The sequence below is a fragment of the Ailuropoda melanoleuca genome, chromosome 4, assembly GCF_002007445.2.
Source record: "Ailuropoda melanoleuca isolate Jingjing chromosome 4, ASM200744v2, whole genome shotgun sequence".
Taxonomy (NCBI): domain Eukaryota; kingdom Metazoa; phylum Chordata; class Mammalia; order Carnivora; family Ursidae; genus Ailuropoda; species Ailuropoda melanoleuca.
Genome location: NC_048221.1, coordinates 125,455,847 through 125,477,996, shown reverse-complemented (window position 1 = coordinate 125,477,996; position 22,150 = coordinate 125,455,847). Strand labels below are relative to the sequence as shown.

At 35.9% G+C, this 22,150-nt stretch overlaps 1 protein-coding gene across 4 annotated transcripts in view; it reads left to right on the top strand.

Annotated features, from left to right (window-relative positions):
* NCOA1 (nuclear receptor coactivator 1) overlaps positions 1–22,150 on the top strand; it is a 241,787-nt gene that overhangs the window by 103,334 nt on the left and 116,303 nt on the right. Inside the window, exon 3 of one of the 4 annotated variants that reach the window (XM_034659816.1) lies at positions 3,223–3,288. The exons of the other annotated variants lie outside the window; for them this stretch is intronic. The gene's annotated coding sequence lies outside the window, so the exon portion shown is untranslated. The remainder of the gene's footprint in view (positions 1–3,222; positions 3,289–22,150) is intronic. 4 annotated transcript variants of the gene reach the window in all.

Here is a 22,150-nt window from a genome sequence, read left to right as displayed (position 1 = left end):
AAAAAAAAAATGAGTTCTAGTCAGTAGAATATGAGTAGAAGTAATGTATGCCTCCTTTAGGCTTGTCCCACAGAAATCTGCCGTCTGTGATCATCCAGTTTCGCTTTCCCATCATTTGGCCAAGTTTTGTTTCTCCCATACCAATTCTTTCATCCTTCCCCAGCCCTGTTATGTATACTGTGCCGGACATACCTGTATAGGTGGAATAGAGGTGGTGGTCAGTGACTGTCCCTGTCTTGTTTCTAATTTTAAAGTGAATGCTTCAAATATTTCACAATTATCTACAATATTTTCCACGTTCTCTAGATACCCTTCATAAAGTAAAGACGTTCTCTTAAAGATTTTCTAAAAATGTTATCAGGAATGTTGAATTTCATAAAATGTTTTACCAGTTACTATGGAAATGATCATTTGAGTTTTCTCCTTTGATCTGTTAATTTTGTGAATAATATTTATATCTTTGTAATGTTAAATCACACTTGTATTCCTAGCATAAACTTATATGGATAAATCTTTTGTTCATCACTGCATTCAGTTTGCTAATATAAGTATCTTTCAGTAATGACGTTTTCTTAGATTCTTAGTTTGGATAGTAAGGGATGCTCTGTTAAATGACTATTTCAGAAATTCCCAAACTCCCCCAGTTCACAGTGCCCTTACACCAAAGAAATACCTGACAGCTATATTCATTAAACAGTTAGGTCGAAATAGCTTTGTATTTATGTCCTACCAGCTTAGTAGCTGCTTCAAAAAATACACACATAAATTCAAAGAAAAAGTTATATTTCCATTTTATTTTTAAATAACTGCAATTATAGTCGACCCTTGAACAATGCAGGGATTAGTCCTCTGCACAATCAAAAATCCCGTATAACTTTTTACTCCCCCCAAACTTAACTACTAATAGCCTGCTCTTGACTGGAAGCCTTATGATAATGTAAACAGTCAATTAACACATATTTTGTATTTTTACAATGAAGGAAGCTAGAGAAAAGAAAATGTTAAGAAAACTGTAAGGAAAAGGAAATATAATATTGTACAGTATTTATTTAAAAAAAAATCCAATGTTAAGTGGCCCAGTGCTGTTCAAACCCATGTTGTTGAAGAGTCAACTGTACTTACTAATGGGATGTGTGCATCTGAAAGTATTGCATAACTTCTCAAATCTTGGAATCAGATTGGGCACTGCCACGCTCATTTCCTGTTCCATGTTGATTTTCACACGGTGATTGCTTTTTATCACAGCAACTACCATAAACTCAGATTCACAAAGAGGTCATCAAAAGGAATGCAGTGTGATTTAATGTTGAAACCATGAAAGAATGCATGTGATGTTTGACAGATGTTGTATATTGCTATTTCCTTCAAATTGAAAACATCCCTTGACACTCCTGGTGAGTTCACTGTGGCACCTCAGGATGACTTGGAACATAGTTTGGAAACCACTGAACTAGTTAGGTCCTGATTTCTGGAGAATGGATAGTGACAATGTAGACATTGAAGGATACTGCATTTTTCCCCCATTTGATACATTTTATAAAGTATTGAGGTGAATTGGAATAACAGAGGATATCAGCCCTACCTTTAGTAAAATGTGCTGTATAAATCCATTTTTTGTGTTGAGGTTTCAGTTGTGAGGGATACCTGTATTTTATTTAGAGTTTCACACCTCTGTTTAAGAGTAAGATTGATATATTTCCTTTACTAAAACTGTTTGGTTTTAGTGTTAAGGTTATACTGGCCTCATAGCATGAGTTGGGGAATATTTCCTCTTTCTGGCAAACTTTTTGGTAAAACTCAACTGCCTTGTGAGAAGATTTGTTTTAAGAATTTACCTATTTCATTTAACTTTTCTATTTGTGGAAGGGTTTTCATAATATCCTATTTGTTTAATCTTTCCTTTATTTATAATTAGGTTCTCCTTTCATTTTTAATAATTAACTTGTATCTTTTTTTCTTGACCTCATCAAGGGTATTTTGTTACTAATATCAAAGAACCAACTTTTGGTTTTATCTTTCTCTTTATTGTGTTTGTTTTCCATTTCACTGATTTATGCTTTTGTATTTCTCTCTTTTTATTTTTTTTTAAGGTGAGGTTATTTTTTGAAATAACTTTTTTAGACATTTAGCCCACTAATTTTCAGCCATTCTTCTTTTCTAATAAAAGTATTTATGGGAATACATTCTCCTCTGAGTGTTGCTTTTGCTGCATTTTATAGTTTTGAAATGTAATAGTTTCATTATTGCTTCATTCTTAGTTTTACAATTTTTTTGTTAAAAAATAATTTTTTTCTGTTATTCTTGAATTGTGAGTTATTTAGAGATGGAGTTTTAAATTTCCAAATGCTTGGCAGTTTTGTCTTTAGTTTCTTTCTGACTTTTCTTTTATTGTATTGTGATACGAGAATATAGTCCTTCTGGTGGTGGTTGATTATTCCGTTCTCTCCTCCATGTTTTTTAACCTCTTTCACACTTTCCTTTCTAGTGACCATGTAAGATTCTTAAATTTGTCCTAACAGTCTCACTGTTCACTTTGTCTTAGTTTCTAGTTTAACTCTTGCATTGTGGTTTTGCTTATTACGTTTTTCAGTTCTAGTGCTTCTCTTTGGCTCTTTCAGATTTGTCTGTTCATTTTTTTATACCCTCTTGAACCTTACTAGTGCTTTCGATTTTCTTTTTTTTTTTTTTAAGATTTTTATTTTATTTATTTGAGAGTGAGAGCGAGAGAGGGAGAGAGAGAGAGATAGATTACAGAGGGAGAGGGAGAAGCAAACTCCCTGCTGAGCAGGGAGCCCAACACAGGGCTTGATCCCAGGACCCCAAGATCATGACCTGAACCGAAGGCAGATGCTTAACCGATTGAACCACCCAGGCACCCCTCTGTTTGCTTTTCTCTTTCTCTTATGTATTAAACATATTTAATGTTCTATATTTGATAATTCTAATATCTGAATTTGCAGGAAATTTTTACAACAAATTTTTAAATTTTTACTGGTATTTTGTAATAGTGCCTTGTTTACTTGTGTGTTTTGTGATTTTCTTTTTGAATCTTGAACTCCTTTTCTTTGGAATCCTGTGTAATTATGAAAACTCTTTTCGGTTTGGGTTCAGGATACATTCTTGTAGAGAGGATTTTTATTTCCTTCCACTATGTGCTTGGAGTTGGGGGGCTTGGTCTATGAACCTGGATTTTAACTTAAAATTCTTACTCTTGGTTTTTAGGAACATCCACATCGTATAGATGATTCAGGCATCAAATTCTCATGATGTGTTTGCTAAAGCAAAGAGGTAAATTTTCCTTGATGTTTGCCTTTGAGGTGTTTTTGATGTATGAATTCATCCTTTTCCTGGGTTATTGTCCTTTTGGGCCCCGACTTTGTCTGATGGTCTCTGAGACTTCAGGAGGCCTGAGCCTTTTTCCTTGATCCCTCTCACCCCTAGTTTATTCCCCCTGGATTATCTGGCAGCTTTGCTGCTTGCTTTTCTGTCTTTTTTCTTGATTTGTTTCCATTCTTGATGTTAGTGGTTTTCCCTTGCATTCTTTATGGGGTATCCAGCATTGAAAAGGGTAATTTTTATATTTTATTGAGCAGTTTCAGATGCTATATAGCAGAAATGTTTTATGATCTCTAGAATATTTCAGAGAATGGAAATCCTGTCGGAAATTTTTCAAAAGAATGGTTTCTAGAAACCAGTCCAGACCCGCAGACTAGAATCTGCAGAATGCAGGTCCTGTGGGTATTTTAAAAAATTTCTTAGATAATTTTGATGTGCTATAAGGTTTGAGAACCGCTGACATAGAAAAAGTTAACAACTTCTTTGTGTAAACTTAAATAATTAAACATTCATAGCTAATGTTTACTGAAGAGGAGTTAACATACATAGTAGGTATACAATTATCCTGGCTGTTAGTATTACTATTACATGCTGGGCTCTATTCTAAATTCTTCACATATATTGTAATCTATTCCTCACAACAGTGCTGTAGCTGCTACTTCTGTTCTCATTTTATAAATGAGAAATTGAAGCAAAGAAAAATTAAATAACTTATGCAATATTTCATAGCTAGCGTGTAGCACAATTGATACTTGAATCCGGATAGTTAATACAATTCCAGAGCATATAGGCTTAACCCACAATCCTTGTAGTCTTCCAGATACTTAACATTTTATTGATTCCAAGAGGAATCCAACATTGCAGAATAAAGCAAGAAAAATATATTTGAATTATTATATATTCATGTCACTTCAGTATTAGGTATAAGAGAAGCAGAATAGTATAGTAGAAACAGCTTTGATTTACAGTAAGACAGGTATGAATCTTTCCTCAGGTGCTTACTGTATAGTTATGAGAAAGCATTTTATCTTTTCTGAGCTTTTACTTTTCTTATTGGTAAAGGAGGATAATTATTTTTACTTCATAGAGATTTTGAAGAAATAATAGAACCTATAATATGTTGCTTAACCACACGCAAAGTGGAAGGTCAGTATCAGGATTTATGGTATCCCCCAAGAAAACTATGTTGACTCTCATACAGGAGATTGTGATAAGCCTTAGTCTAGGAGCAGAGCAGTTGGTGGTACCGGTTGATGGTGCTGGTGGGGGCCACGCTGTCTCTGTTGAGAATATACTTGGTGCGAAGCACTGCTCTAGGCTCTGGAGATACAGCAGTGAGAAAGACATAGCCTTCCTGCTCTCAAGGAGTTGACGGTCTGCTTGCAGGGATCCAGACAGATATGTCGGCGCATACTTTATTTAGTTGCTCAGTGTGGTAAACAGGGTGCTATGGGGACACATAGGAGGGATACTCAATAACCCATATTGGACGAAGAATGGCTTCCCAGAAGGAGAATGATGATGTGGTGGGTTAGAATAATAAATCCAGATAGGAGGCAAAGCAAAGGCTGGTAGAAATTTGTCATTGCACAGAAGGTGTCCCATTCACTAACAAAATAGGTATCCTTCACGTTAATGAAAATGTCAGAGATGCTAAGAAAGTATGCTTTTATCAGGTCAATGTTGAAATACTAAGAGCCTACTTTTAGGTCTGGAGTTTACTGAAGTAGTTTTTAAAAGTAAAATAAAAGTAAAATACAATATTGAAATTTCTATTAAAGAGCACTTTCTGAGGTATTGTATACACATGGCCTACATGCTTGTTATTCATTACTAGTGTCACATGAAGTTATGCTTCTGAGGAGGAGAGAGAGCAAGAAACAATGCTCTTCAGAGGATGGAATGATGATTTGTGAGTTGGGGTGAATATCACCATGTTTACACATTTCCTTTTCTCTCATCCTTATTTACATGCGATGAAAAAATATTTGCTTAAGTGGCTCATTTATAGTTCATAGTTTTAATTTGGTATAGTACTTTGCTTTGGTATGGACTTCATATTGATCAACAAAACTGTATGTATAGGGAGTTGAGATTTCTTTCCATCTTGTTCTAGTGCCTCTTCGCAATAAAGTAACATACTAAAAATATGCAAGGGAAAGACCACTCCTTTGGAAGAACTGGGTTATGAAAAAGAGAATGAATAAAGAATTTCTTAGAAGGGGAAGTATGTAGGACTGGAAGAAAGAAGAGGATATTGAAACGGCAGTTGTAATGGATAAAATGGAATCAGTGATTATAGGAATAATGAATGAGGTTGGTCTTTAAAAATAACCCCAGGGCAAGCAGTATCTCTGCACGTTCTAGCCGCCAGATGAATGTGACTTGATGTCAGAGTATACTTTGATCTGCAACTCAACTTCTATATCCATATGAGGCCTACAAAGGTCTGTGGTGTTTTGCAAGAGCAGTCCCTGGAGCAATTGGTATGGGCATTTGGAAATATTAGAACCCAGTTGTTGGGGGACTAAAGCTCTTAATCCCTCAGGGTTAAGCAGAGGGTAGAAAGAGGAAGGGAAAAATGAAATCAAATTTGTAAAAATTAATTCTGGAAAAGATATTTTGGAAAGCTTATAAAATGAGGTTGAAATTGTAAACATGTTTTCTGTGTTAATAATTCTAGGAGTAGCCAAAATCTTGAAGGGAGAAAAAACAATTTTAGGCCACCCCACCCCCCCAAAACCCTTTATAATGCTATACCATAAATTTACATAGAATTCTTCATTAGTTGGACCTTTATGGCATGAAGTTGGGAGAAGGTGATAAACACATTGAGCATAAAAGTGTGTAGGTTTAGTGCTTATGGTAGTATTGGGATGTATTGAATTCCTGGTACCTTTGAGGCATTCGTGTCTCATTGGGCTTTATTTTAGCAAGGGCTCTTGACTACATCTGGGCACTTTTCTAAGAGTTTGTTGTGTTTTAAGGGATTGTGATTCTTTTGGCAGGTTGAAAATAATTCTTGAAACTGGACATTATGATCTCTCTACCTTCAACTTCTGCTGGTTTTCCTCTCACCTTATTCGTTTTCTCTTTTTTTTTTTATTTGATCTTTCAGCTTTAACTGCTGCCCCGCCCCCAAATATTGGAGTGTTTCCATAGTAATTCATTCTCCTTTCTCCACAGTTTTCCTTGGTCATATCATGTACTCCACTATCAATATGTCAGAGATTCCAGAACCTTTATATACTGCTTGTTTGGAAGTCATCTGGATTTATCTGCTTGTATGTCATATTCATAATTATTGTGGACATAACTGAATTCATTAGCCTCTCCCTCAGACACCTGTTATCTCCTGTAAACTCATTCTTGGCTAAATTGCATTAATATATATCCAGTCTCCTGTGCCAGGGAACTTGGTGTTTGTAGGAGCTTATTCAGAGAATATAATCCTGAATGTAAATAAAATTTTAGCCAGAAAGATGTCTTATCATAACATTGTTTTTTTCCCAAAGATTTTATTGATGTATTGATTTATATAAGTAGGTTCCATGCCTAATGTGGGGCTTGAAATCATGACTCTGAGATCAAGAGTCACATGCTCTACCAAGGAAGCCAGCCAGGTGCCCTGTAGTATTGTTTGTAATAGCAAAAAATTAGAACCAATATAAAGTCCTGCATCACTGCATTGATTAAAAACTGCTACACACACACACACACACACACACACACACACACAGAGAAATATTTTGCAGACAATACAAATTATGTAGAAGTATACCTAATGACATAAGTTATATACATAAATTTAGTGAAAAAAGATGCTTTTTAAACAATATGTGCACTGTGAATCCATAATCATTAAAACAAAACCATATATGTATCTATGTGTGTAGAAGAGTAAATATACAGGTGTTTGCATTAATTAATTCTAGATGGAACAGTTATGAATGATTTTTATATGTTATTCTTTTTATTTACCTATATTTTCTGAATTTGAACGGTAAACCTGAACAATGTTTGTAATTCAGACATGTGGACAATTTGACCTCTCTTTTTCACCCCCAACTCTTGTTGACTTAGTCCAGTATCTCATTCACCTCAATTGCTGCATCAGTCCGCCTGTTCACATCGGAATTAGACTGCAACAGCAACCCTCTTGCCTCCGTTGCTCAGCTACCAGAGCTGTCTTCCTAAAAATATTAGCTAGTTGGGTTCCTTCCTTGCTTAGCCCTACCAGTTTAAGTAGTTATATGTTAAATCTCAAAACCATCAAGAGTAGAATACATTTTGAATATTTTCCCTTATTACAATTTGGTCTCAAGAGCTTCAGCCAACTGGAATTTGGCCAGCTCAAGACTTAATATAACATTTTCTCCTAACCCTAACAGAGTCACTTTTGACCACATAGCTACGCCAGGTTTGGGGCGTGGGGAAAGAGAGGAAGAAAGGGAGAGAGAAAATATAAATTGAACTCTGGTATTTCCAAATCTTTGCTCTTTGTTCCTTTGTTCTACCCCTGTAACCCATCACATTTTGCCCTTGCTGGGTATTTGTTTGTTTCTATTCAGGGGACAGTTTATTGGTTTTCTCAAGTATTTAGAACAAATAGCCAAATAATGAAAATCCATCAGTTTTAGTGCCAATTATTATATCAGCAGATCCTATTAGGAGTATTTATTGAAGCATGTCATGCTAATAGTCCCAGAGTGTAATTATACTTGCAGATTTTTCTTGCTTTCAGGGAGTTTGTAACATGTTCCAGATGGTTAAATAGGAAAGAGTAGACATTTTGTTCTGTCTTTTCAATTATGATTAAGAATTTGATGTTATATATTACTTATTTTATCATTATTGCTTTTGTTCGATTTAAACATGAGAGGAATTTAAACAAAATGTGTTGGGTTTTTTTCTTTTTTTTTTTTTAATTTCTTAACTGTGGTCAACAATAAATAGAACCCATCATAGACACATTTCCCCTGTTAAGTTGTTTAATTGCTTTAATTTAAGCATCATTAAAGTGAGATAATTACATCTTAAGCTGTAATTCTTTTATGAATGTAGTCCTTAATTTATTCTTGGGTTTATTTTTGTATTTACTTGGGTTTGTTTTAGACTTAAAATTACATGGTGAACCTTCTTAAAAAAAACTTACATAAGACTGAAATAGAATAATTTTCCAAACTGTTGATGGTTCTTTGACCTTTTTCCGCAAAGTGGTATGACCTTAGATTCGACGTCAGTGGGACATGCACTTTAAATTTGCCAGAGATAGTGATGACTTTTCATTCATCTTTTCATATTCTCTTGTCTACCATTCACTGACCATCCAGTTACTTTCATTTGAAAGGAAGTTTACGAAAGATAAGGCATATAGCATGTGAACACAGAATAGACTAGTTTGTGGGTCATGGGGATCCAGACCCATAAACTTTGGCTTCTTATGACCTTATATTAACCAGTTTGTTAACTGGTTAGTTGACTTGGAAAAATATGTTATTTTTCAATGAGAAATAGACTACTCTGTACTTCAGTTTAACCACGTGTATGTTTTTGTAATGTAATTTTTGTGTGGATGGGGGACAAATTGGTCTTGACCCTTAGACTACCATTCTGTGTCCTTGAAACTCTCTTTGGGATTTCTTGCATACAAAAAAACAAGCAAAAAAACCCCATAAAAATACAGTGCCAAAGTTATATTTTTGGTGATAAATACTGTAGACTATTCCTGAAAGATTTTGTAGGAATGAAGCGAGTACTTTGCATTCTGTATCATCCAGCAAGACTTACTTCCTGTAATTTGCCTTTAAATATCTTTGTTCATTCTCAGACTTTCCTATTCCTTACTAAGCTGCCACCTTTCTACCTCTTCTTTACCTTCTCTCCCCCAAATAGCCTGCCTTCCCAGCCTCTGCAGACTGTTCAGTCTTCCTCATACCTGCTCTACAAATTCTTTACAGTTTTTCCAGGTAAAATTCTTATCCTTTCTATAAAATTTTTTAAATTACTTCCCAGCAAGATCAAAGGTAGCGTAAATTGAGACTTAAGAAAGGCATGTCTTTGGGGAGATTCTGTTCATCTTGCTATAATAAACTGGCATTAAATTGGGATTTCTATTTTCGTGGCTATTGCCAAGTTTTATATAGTTTGGTGTGTTTAGCATGTGCAGCAACTGTCATGATAAAGTTATTATTAACTGTTCAAGTTTACGATTCTGTCTGGGAATATGGAAAACAATATAGGCAAATTTAATTCTTATTGTGTGTGTGTTTTAAAGTTTTATTTATTTATTTGAAAGAGAGGGAGCACGGATGTGCACATGGGGGAAGGGGCAGAGGAAGAGAATCTTCAAGCAGGCCCCCTGCTGAGCAGGGAGCGCATGTGGGGGTCTATCTCATGACCCATGAGATCATGACTTGAGCCAAAACCAAGAGTCAGATGCCTAACTGAGTGAGCCACCCAGGTGCCCCTGTGTGTGTTTTTTAAAGTGTTTTATATATTCACCGTCCCATAGTAAAAATTCGATTTTCTACAAAAGAGATGTTTTGGTGGGATTAATTTTTAAAAGAATGATTCAGGGGCGCCTGGGTGGCTCAGTCAGTTGAGCATCAGACTCTTGATTTCGGCTCAGGTTGTGATCTCAGGGTCCTGAGATTGAGCTCTGTGCTCAGCAGGGAGTCTGCTTGTAGTTTCTCTCTCTCCCTCTCCCTCTGTCCTCCCTCCCCTTGCATTCCCTCTCTCTCTCTCTCAAATAAATACATCGTAAAAAAAATAAAAGAATGGTTCACACTAGGATTTCATTGAATGAAATATTTTTGTTTTGCATATAAAGAATGAGATTTGATCTATAAATTTAGTATATGCAAGACCTTTCCAGGCATATCGATATGAGTTAGATGTATGTGATGAAATTTAAGCTAATTAGGGAAAATATCTCTCTGGTAAGTGGGAAGAGATGATAACAGGATATTTGAAAAGCAATTCTATTTTGAATTCCTGACACCATCTTTCATCTGGTTAACTAAGCTAGAAATTTTCCTTACCTCTTCTTTGCAGTATCCCAGCCTCTATCTCTTTTATCCACTGGACTTGCCTCATTAGGCGGAAGGGGGTTGTGACTATAACTCCCATGATCATGGGGCCCCGGAAGGTTTACTTATCCATTGACCCCTTGCCTAGAATATGACATTTGAAACATCTAGAAAATCGCAACAATGGTACTTCAGTTCTTATCTTTCCTGAGGTTTCCTTTGTCCCCTAAATATATATCTTGTATATTTAAAATCTCTTTATTTTTCTGTTTTCCCTGTGAGTACTTTAACCGCCACACCCCCGAACATGGGTCCTATCTGTAAATTCAGATTTTATTTTTTGGTATGTGTTCAGGCAAGTTTCTAAGCAGTGCTCATGAATTTGCATTCCCGATGGGTCCAGTTAGTTACAGATCTCTGTATTCCTGTATCCTAGGAGGCTCTGTTAGGAATTAGTACACACCTTTGTCTCATTTCCCTAAACCTAATGTTTGACCTTACTCTGTTAGCTGACTCTCAAGTTCTGTTTGCAGTGTGATAGGCACATGGTAGTACTTGTGATACCTCTAGTCCTCATGTATTTTGACCCATTAACTGTGTGAGGGGAAGATGCTCAGCCGCTTCTAGGAAGTCAGGCTGAATCAATTTACCGGTTAGCAAAATGGACGATGAATGGAGGAGAAGGAGAGCCATGTAGCAGTCGGACGGACCTCTTAGTGCACATTATCCACACCTGCCAGTTACATAGCTAGTTAGTATACTAGAGTTTGACGTAAATAAGAATTAACTTTCTTCCCTTCTGGGGATGAGGAAGGGTAGCTGCCATGGTAAAAGTTCCTGAAACCAGCCTTTCTAAGCCTCAGCACGATTGGCATTGTGGGTCATATAATTCTTTGTTTTGGGGGCTGGCCTGTACATTATAGGATTTTCAGAAGCATCTCTGGCCTCTACCCACTAGATACCAGTAGCATTCCCTGCTCCAAGTTGTGACAAGCAAAAATGTCTCCAAACATTGCTAAATGTTCCCTGGAGGGAACTAAAGGTCCCAGTTGAGAGTGGCTGCCCTACAATTAATGTACTTTTGATTATATGATGAGGACAAGTTCCTTGAAGGTGGGTTGCTTTTTATGTACATTTTAATTATTTTGGTAACTCCAGAAAGGCAGTACCAATTTACATTCCTTTTTTTTTTTTTTAAGATTTTATTTATTTATTTGAGAGAGAGAGAAAGAGAGCAAGCATGAGTAGGAGGCTGGGAGAGGGAGAAGCAGGCTCCTTGCTGAGCAGGGAGCCCGACATAGAGCTCGATCCTAGGACCCCAGGACCATGACCTGAGCCCCCAATTTACATTCCTAACAATGATGTGGGACATTACATAATTCCCTAGACCCCCACGAATGCTGGATTTTGTTAGTCTCTTAGCTTTACCAGCGTGGTAGATGAGAAATTACTTTTCCTTAATTTTAATTTGATCCAAACAGTTATTAATTAGGTTGGATGTATTCTCATTTTTATTGTCCAATTATATATTATCTATCATCTAATGTGCATTATTTTTTTTTAATTCTTTGCCCTTTTTTCTGAGATTAACTTGGTCACTTGTAGGATTATGAGATTGTTTTCATTGTTAGGAATTTTTCATTGTTTTTTTTGGTCAGAATAACCATGTTTTCTTTATGGTTTCTCACTTAAATTTATAACTGGCCTTATGCCCATAAGTGTCCTAGTATTGAAGTTATTGAAGTTATTGAAATGTCGTATTTAAGATACTCGATAGATTTTTAAATTAAATTGAGTGTAGAAGAACACTGGCACTTATCTAAGGGAAGAGAGAATGTGTGTGTGTGTTGTGTGTGTGTTCCTGTGTGTTTACGTGGGCATTGAAGAAAAGAGGGCTAAAGACTGAGCACATTTACCAGACATTGGAAAGATATTGAGAAGCTGAGGACAACCAGGAGAGTGTAGTTTCTTATGAGGCGCCTGAAAGCTCGAAGAGAATTGACTTTAGGATGAACAGAAGGTTCACCTCAAATCTCCTCAAATCTGTAACTTTACAGAATTTGGTTCAAAGGGTTAAAAGGAGTTAGAGGTGACAATTCAGAGAAAGGATATAGTAAGAAGTAAACTTCAGAGTCTAAGTAACATGGGATTTGGGAAATCTAGGTGTAGGTTGGTGGGAGAGCCCAGCTTATATGGATTATCTATTGGACTTTATAATTTTTTCCATGTTTATTGGGATATTTCTGTTCTTTAGTATTCCTGGATGTCATCTTATTTTCCTTTTCCACACTCCAGATGGCCATCTTTTTCTTTGAACACACCTTTGCCCTCTTCCTTAAGAACAGAGAAGGAGATAGCAAGTATATATCTAGAGCAGAAATTCTCAAAATAAGGTCTGCAGATTCCTGGGGGTCTGCATTAGTCTGCTTCGGCTGCCATAACAGAACACCACAGACTTTGTGACTTAAACAACAGAATATATTTTCTCAATATTCTGGGCACTGGAAGTTCAATATTAAGGTGCTGGCAATGTTGGTTTCTGGTGAAGCCTTTTCTTCCTGGTTTGCAAAAGACCACTTTTCACTGTGTCTTCCCATGGCCTTTCCTCTGTGAATATACTCCCTTTCTCATAAGGACATTAATCCTGTTGGATTAAGGTCCCATCCTTATGGTGTTAATTAACCTTAATTATCTCCTTAAAGGCCCTATCTCCAAATACAGTCACATTGAGGGTTAGGGTGTCAACGTACAAATTTGGGGGAAACAAAATTCAATCCGTAACAGGGTCCCAAGATCTTTTCATGGGATCTACAACATTCAAATGGCTTTTTTTTTTTTTTAAGATTTTATTTATTTGTCAGAGAGAGAGAGAGCACAAGCAGGGGTAGCTGCAGGCAGAGAAAGAGGCAGGTTCCCCGCTGAGCAAGGAGCCTGATGTGGGACTCTATCCCAGGACCCTGAGATTATGACTGAGCTGAAGGCAGACGCTTAACCGACTTAGCCACCCAGGGGTCCCTACAACATCCAAATGGTTTTGTGAATAATACTAAGATGTTATTTGCCTTTTCTAATGCATAGAGATTTTCATTGAGGGTACAAAAGGAATGGATGGTAAATCTGGTAGCTTACCACAAATCAAGGCAGTGGTACTCTACTGTATTTGTGATCTTTATCTTCTTCAGTGCTACATATTTGCAGTAAAAAAAGTAATAGGTTATTAGAGGGCTATTGAGAATTCTAAGATTTGCTTTGTTTTAATTTATAATACAATAAATATTGATAACCTATATAAATTAAAACTCTTCAGTCCTCTTTGTTTTTTTTTTTTAATTTCTTTTTTTGTCTGATTGTTGTGGCTAGGACTTCGAGTACTATTTTGAGTAAAAGTGGTGAGAGAGGACATCCTTGTCTTGTTTCTGATCTTAGGGGAAAAGCTCTGAGGTTTTTGCCATTGAGTATGATGTTAGCTGTGGGTTTTTCATATATGGCTTGTATTATGTTGAGGTATGTTTCCTCTAAACCTACTTTGTTGAGAGTTTTTATCATGAATGGATGTCGTACTTTGTCAAATGCTTTTTCTGAATCTGTTAAGATGATCATATGGTTTTTATCCTTTCTCTTGTTAATGTGATGTATCATGCTGAATTTTTTTTAATGTATTGTTGAATTTGGTTTGGAGTCCTCAATAATTTTTAAAAATATAAAGGAGAGGTGACAATTTAGAGAAGTGATATAATATATATATATTATATATAGAGAGAGAGAGAGAGGGGAGGGGGAAGAGCAAAGGTTGAGGAACAAGCAGACTCCCTGCCGAGTAACTCTACCTCAGATTATTCAGTTTTATTTACTGATCTTTCCCCCTCACTGGAATGTGAGCTTTGAAGAGTGGGAACTTCATCTCTCTTGTTCATTGCCACACCCAAGCACCTGCTATAGTGCTTACCACACATCGGGCTCTTAAATATGTGAGGATTGAATCACTCTGCCTGTTACAAAAGAAATTACGTGTACTGAGTAAAAGAAATAATAAAAAGAAAATATTTTATAATCTGATTTTAAAATCCTTATAATGTGTATTACCTGTTTTTTGAAGTCATGAGGCTAGGTGTCTGGTTATTGTGTGCCCCCCCCCACCTGAGGATACTGTGCATGTCACTATATGGAAAGTGATGGTTAAATGTAACTGTAGATTAGCACACCTCATTATGTGATTATAACTTTGCATTCCAAAAAATGGAATTACTTATATGTGCTTAAAACCTCTAAGCACATTTGCAGGTCACTTCTCTATTTTAAAAGGTAATATGTAATTTAGAATTGTTACAAAAAGAAACAAATATCTAGATGCAAACATTTTTATCAGTTAACTTTAGTGAGTATCTATTCTTTGCTACCCTTGAGAGGTGCAAAGTAGTAAGACTGTCTGTCGGTTGACAGTGTGTGGAATAAACCGAGCCCGCACATAGAAAAATGTGTAATGCACACACTCATCTGATAAAGTATATGCCAGTTTTAATTGTTACCTAAAGTGATCTAACCTGTGTTTTGTAAAATGCCATCTTAGTACAATGCTGTCTTCTAACACGTGTAAAGTCTGTATTGGGAATTACAGTCCTGTCTGAGCATCCCGCCATAGTGTTTGGAGATTTAGAACAGCTTAGTTTTGATAGTCCTCAACAGCTGCCTTCCGATTCAGTAAAGTTGCTCTTTAAGAAAGAACTAAACACTTGTAGTTTAGGTGTTACATTTCATTTTTAGCTCTTTGAATGTGGACTCTCTCCAACATCCTGGTGTTTTCTCTCGCCTTGTAGCAAAAACAGAGAGAAAATTATATTGCAGAATGATGCCACAGAAATGGGCTTTCTCCAATTAGTAGAGACTAATCCAGCAGGTTTACTACTTTCATCTTTCTTTTCTCCATGTGTTCTCACCTTCAAACCTGTGTCTAATCCCTTATATTAACAATCTAGTGTATCCCCCACCCCGCCGGCCCCCGCCATGTTAGTGATACCACTTTTGGATTTGTTTAGAAGGATATAATGTCCTTTGACCAGTTTAATGATCCTCATTCTCTTTAAGCTTTTAACTGCATTACTATTGTTGAATTGGAATAGGTTCAGTAATAAAATAATTAAACCTTTTAAAATGCTGTGTACCTACTCTGTGCAAGTTAAAAAACATCCGTCTAGGAACTTAAAAGTCTAGTGAGGAAGATAGGCAATAAGCACATAATCAAACAAGTAGATTAATATAAATTTAGAAAAATGCTAAGAAGGAAAAGTAGAAAGTGTTTAATATTAAAGTATAAAGAAGGGCTGATTTAGATTACTGTGGTAAAAGAAGTAGAGTTTTAGCCGAAGCTTGAACAAGGAATAGGAATTGGGTAGGTGAAGAAAATAAGAGATTATTTGCAACAGAGAATATATTATAGTGAAGGCTGTGGAGTAGGGAAGAAAGACTGGGCAATAGGTAAGAACTCAGGAGGGGACCCGTGCTGCTAAAACATGGCCTGCTATGGGAAGAGTGGCTATGTCATGAGTTTGGGATTTTATTGTGAGATAAAATCTCATGGAAGTGGTGTAAACAGAAATAGGATATCAGATTTGTATGTATGTGGATGATGACTTATTTTTGAAATAGGCTTGATGGGGCTTGATGATTGAGTACACTATAGGATGTGACAGTGGAAAAGATTTCAGAGGTGTTATCTGGGTTTCTGTGATAGCATTTGGGTGAGTGTGAAGGTACTCCCCTCCCCCCCATAGGGAATAACCAAGGAAAAGGAATATAGAGGAGTTTAGTTTGGCACTTAATAAATAGGCAGATGCTTACAGGTGTGGAGCTTAAAATAGAGCATAAAAATAGTAGGAGCATTCTTTTGAGAATAACTTGTGTCCAAAATAGATGTGTTTATATGACATCCAGAATTAGTAGTTTTGAAATCCAGTAGTCTGGGCTTTTCAGTGTTTTATCTCTTTAATGTAAATGTAGTGGAAGATGTAAGAATCATTAATATTTTAGATTTAGTAGTTGATAAGCAGGCAGTTAACACAATTTTGGTTTTAAGCTTATAATCTACCTTTTTTTTAAAGGAGGGGACAAGATATAGAAATTATGATTCAACGAAGTACTTTGATGTTTTACTGTATTATTTAAATTTCATTTTATCTTTAAAACTTTGAATTTAAGCATCAGTATTTCTTTGGAAGGCGAATGAGAATTAAAAACAAGAAGCCATATGAGGGCTTCTTAAATTTCCTGAATATGTATTACTGAAACAAATAATGAGAGAAATCATGATACCTAAGTCCGGAAAAAAACAAGGGAAAATGTGATGGCTGCCATCATTTGTGAGATAAGTGACTGCCAAGCAGAAGAGATATTAAGCTTAGTTGGCTCTGGTCAGTTAGTCACTTCTCGGTGTTTACCATGTGCCAGGCATCATTTTAAACAACTTAAAAATATTAAGTGTTTACTCCCCTTACAACTTTGGAATAGGTACAAGTAGTATTCTGCTTTTTTGTAGAGGTGAAGGTCAGAAGGTTAATGATGGTGGAGTTGAGCTCCAGAATCCATACTTGTAACCATAACGCAATATGCCTCAGTTATAAGACGGGAATGTGGTTGCCTGTAGGCAGATGTGGATAGCTAAAGCTCAGTTAATTAATTCCATTGGTGTGAGATTTTATTCTTCAGTGTGCTAGTGTTTACTAATCCATTTTATTATTGATGGGCATTTGCTTTCTTACCATTTTTTGCTCTCATAAACAATGCTGGCATGAACATCTTTCTTCATACCTCTTATCCAGATGCACAAAGAATTTTGTTGGGGTCACAGTTCTCTTTAATGCTGGTCCACTCAGAATTCTTGCCACATACCAACATTTATTTTCCAGCTGGAGTTCCACTGGAGCTCATGCTTTTACCATGGAGCAACAGTTTTCGTTATCTTTCCAACATAATACAATTTCTTCTAACAACACCCATGAATTTACCCAGATATTTTAAGACATCCAAAAATTGTGTGAAGAGGTGGTTTTTTCCTGGAGAGAGATTACCAGGTTTTCATAAAAGGATTTTGTAATTATAAGAGCAATGAAATCAGCCTTCCAAAAATCAAAGATTAATGAGAAAAAATAAGTAAATATTGCCATTCTGTTAAAAAAAAATAAACAATTTCATCTTTAAAGTCTTTTTTTTAGGCCTCCTCTTCATAGTGTTAATAAGAAAAAACAGATACTATGGAGAAGTTAAATAAACAAACTTTACATATATTTTTAAATTATTTTTTTAACAATGTGGCTGGCTTGATTTCATATTTTATTTAAATTATCTTCACCTGCGATTTGGAGAGCATGACTCTTGCATGATCAGTAGGAGGAGGTTGGTAGCATCATTCTTTCTTTGTTCTTCTGTGGAAAACTAACAGTATCTCTTAAGGAAAAAAACCCATTTCTCACAAAGTTTGGGTGCCACCTTCTTTCTTAAATTTTATTGGGGTAGAATTAATAAGAACAGAAAAGTTACTATGGAATCTTAACTCCGTGTAAAGCAAAGTAATTTCTAATCGCTCCTAGTGATAATGGTTTATGTATAATGACCCACTATAGGACAGCAGCACAGCTAACCTAAGGTAGTTCCATCACACCCAGATTTTGGCTAACATTTTCCTTTTCTCTCCTCATCAAAAAGTACATCATAAAGAAGAAGAGTTAAAGTCATGTTGTAATAATGATAACCTTGAATCTGCACTAATTTTATCAAAGCAGTGAATGTATAAACATTGTAATTTTAAGTAACTTAATGTATAAACATTGTAATTTTAAGTAATTTAAAGTAACACGTTATTTTCATCACGCTTCACAATTATGGTATGTGGGCGCTGGGGGAGAGAATCTATTTCCCTTAGAGATTTGAAATTTATTTTACTTCCTCAAAGAGAAAAGAACAATAGACCACAGCTTCTTTTGATACTCATCTCGTAAGGTGACAGTTGATAATGGAAGGTGGATTTTTTTTTTTTCTACTTTCCCAAAGTCAGAATCCATGGTATCAGGTAATGTGTGCGAAGAGATGTTCCCTTGATCTAAAGCTGGTCCTTTCTAAAACTTTCCTAATTAACTTTGTATAGGCCTTACTTCCTGTTATTAGTTGTCTTTCTGCCATATCATTCATTATGTTACTGAGCAATTTCAATGGCGGATCAGTTCTTGAGAATGTCAGGATGGGGATTTTAACATTGTCAGAAAGGTTAAGATGAAAATAATACATGAGGCAAAACTTTAAAAAGATTATGAAATAACAGAAAGATTGAAACCAAACAAAATTACCAATAATAACGCAGTATTTGATTACAGGTAAAGGTGGTGGGTTGAGCACACAGTTAATATTGTTCCCTCCCCAAACCACAGTTAAGTTAAACAACAACAAAATAAAGTCAATAAGTGTTGTTGTTGGGTTGTTTTTAGTCATAAATCCAGAGGTGTAGGAGAATTGGAGAAAAATAGGGCAAAATTTTCAAGGCTGGAAAACAGCAAGACAAGTGGTAGCAATCTTATTAAACCTAGGAAAGCCCAGTTTGACAAGGAGAAAGCTAAGGCTGATGGAAATTATACTCGTGAATCTCCAAAGGGCTCAGGCAGTGGTAGTATTGCGTAACTTTGAAAGTGGGAGGTGAAGAAGGTCAGGGAACTAAAATAAGGAGGATTGTTTAAAAGATATTTAAGAAACAGTTAAATGGGGGCACCTGGGTGGTTCAGTCTGTTGGGCATCCAACTCTTGATTTTAACTCAGGTCATGATTTCAGTAGAGTAAAAAGACAAATGATAATCAGAAGATTGAAGAAAATAAAAAGAGGACTCTAGGAGGGTCAACTGACTAGTGTTAGGAGTTCCAAAAAGAGAGAACAGAATAAATGAAGGGAAAGAAAATAAATAAATAGTATAATCCAAGAAAACTTCCCAAAACTAAAAGTGCCTTGGGTGCCCAGCATAAAGGAAAAAAAGACACCAGTACCAGTTCAAATAATAGGATATCCATATAGTCAACTAAGATGCTCAGTCTCCATGATATTCAAGGAAATACAAATTGAAATGAAATCCCATTTTCATCCATTAGACTGTTAAAAAATAAAGTGATGGTATCAGGTGTTAGAAGGAATGTGGGGGAAATGGTCCTTACACTTTGCTAGTGGGAGTATGAAACAACCGTTTTGGCAAACAATTTGACGAATGGTGAGTAGAGTGGAAGATATGTAGCTACTGTTACTCAGAAGTACACTTCTGGGTATTGCCATTAGGAATTCTTGCACTTGTGCACATGAAAATATGCACAAGAAGCTATGTACAGGAACACTTATTGAGGTATTATCTGTAAAAATGAAAATGTGCTGACCCCTTAAATACAGGAATGGCTGAGACCGTGTATATTCACATATATGTATCAATGAAACCCACACGCGTGCACACTTAAGCGGGGATAGAGCTCCAAAACATAATGCATGAGATCAACAAAATGCAGAATTTATGTGCAGTATACAGTTTAAACACGTATATTTTAAAACACAAAACATTAGTGTATATCGTTTATGGATGCACATACATATTCAGAAAGAGATGTACTAAATTCATGGCAGTGGTTATCTCTTATCAAAGGGAGGGAGAATGAACAGAGTGGGCTCTGTGTCAGTGTGGAGACTTCTGATTTATTGGTAGTGCTTCATTTCTTAAAAAAGAAAAAATATAAAAAGTGTGTTTTCTGTTGTTAATTCTGAGGGTTAACCCATAGATATTTGTTCCATTTCTCTATATATTCATAATTTCTGGCTCTGTACCTCTGCCTAACTCCAAAATAACAAAGAGTGTTTAATAGATTTCCTTTTTACTCTTTCTCTGTGGTAGCTGTATGTTAGGTGCTCTCCTATCAGCTGGCTTCCTCATTTGATTTTTAAATCAGATTGAACTTAAGAAATTAAATTAATAATTAAATTGAAGGAATTGAGGTGCTCCATTAACCAGAACTTGTGCCAGAATCCAGCATCAGAAGCAGATAATGAAGACAGAAAGGCCTTTATACAGGAGGGAAAAATGAAACCAGTAATTGGAAGCCTTCAGGCATGCTCCGTAATCATGGGGGTCTAGCAGGAGTTTGTACTATCTGTATCAGATCTCCTACTCTGGATTCCGCTGGATCGGGGGAGAGGTGGTGAGGAAAGACTTAAAATGCTGAGCTGTTGATAGTACAGATAATTACGTAACAATCACTGGTGTATAGAATATTTGAATCACTATATTGTACACCTGAAACTAATATAACACTATGTCAGCTATACTGGAATTAAAATTAAATTATATGAAAAAAAATCACTGGAGAGATACATTCTGTTTTTTAATTTTAAAAAAGATTTTATTTATTTGAGAGACAGAGCAAGCACGAGTGGTGGGGAGGGGCAGAGGATGAGAGAGAAGCTGACTCCGCAGCCTGACGTAGGGCTGGATCCCAGGACCCTGAGATCATGAGATCATAGGACCTGAGCTAAAGTCAGCCCCTTAACCGAGTCACCCAGGCGCCCCAAGGAGAGGTACATTTTAAGAGAGCTCACTGATTTCACAGTAATAATCAAATATCAGGTTATCAGAACTGTCCTTTTTCTCAATATTTCTTCATATTCCTCCTGTCTTAAGTTCTCTGAGTCACCTGTCTCCTGGTTCCATATTTTTTTTTGCCTCTCATTGTGTACATATATATTTTTTTGGTACATGTATCTTTTTTGAATATGGATTTATCGTGTGCTTTTCCATCTTCATGCAGTTTCCAAATGACTGTGCTCACCCTCCCCCTTAGCGTTGCTTTTACAGTCCCTCATATGGTTGACCATGAATCCATCAGGACCCTAAATCGTTAGCAAGATCCATCTGGCTTCAGTTACTGCTTGGTTTTGAAGAAGTACCCATAAAAACTCTCGGGTTTTATGGAAGAGAGTGGCATTATGTGGCAAAGATTATACCTGCAGGATTAAGTATGCAAGTGATTTGGGGGGTTGCTCTTTCTTCTAAGCCAAATAATGACAGAACCTAGGTTTATGGATGACTAGATGAACAATGTCATCTTTGCCAATAGCCACTTGCTGTTTAACAATTCCTACGCGGATTTAACTTAGGATAATTCAAAGATAAAGTGCTTCACAAATGAACCACAAAATAGCATCAGAGGATTGAAATGAATTGTTTCAAGAAAATGTTCTAGGGCACTGTTTATTACAAAGGCAAATAAACTAGACATATAAAGTGAGGAAACTTCAAATATAATGTAAATTGGGCTAATCTAAGTATAAATCCTTTAATAGCTTTAACTGTCAGTAAATATGAAAAACTAGTTCATTTCTTTGAGTTTTTGAATTGTGGGTTTAAATCAAGAGAAGAAAAATCTTGAAAATATAAAAAGCACTTAGTTTAGAGGGACTAGAAGGGGTAAGCACTTTTGGATACAGTTGATAAGATCACCCAGTTTTCTAATATTAAACATTTCACTTTAATATGGAATTCAGTGTTGGGGGAAATAATGAGTTAGAGAAAACATAGTTTTTATATAAAAAGAAAAAGCCCAAAACAAGCATTAAAAAAATTGTGAACAAATGTAAAACAGAAGAAAAATACGTATGTATTTATTGATGGTGTAATGTACTAGATATACATAAAGTAAACCACTAATTTTATTTTTGAATATATGAATTAATTTTGGGGGGAGAATTGAATCTCGGTGAACCCATGAAAATATTCAAT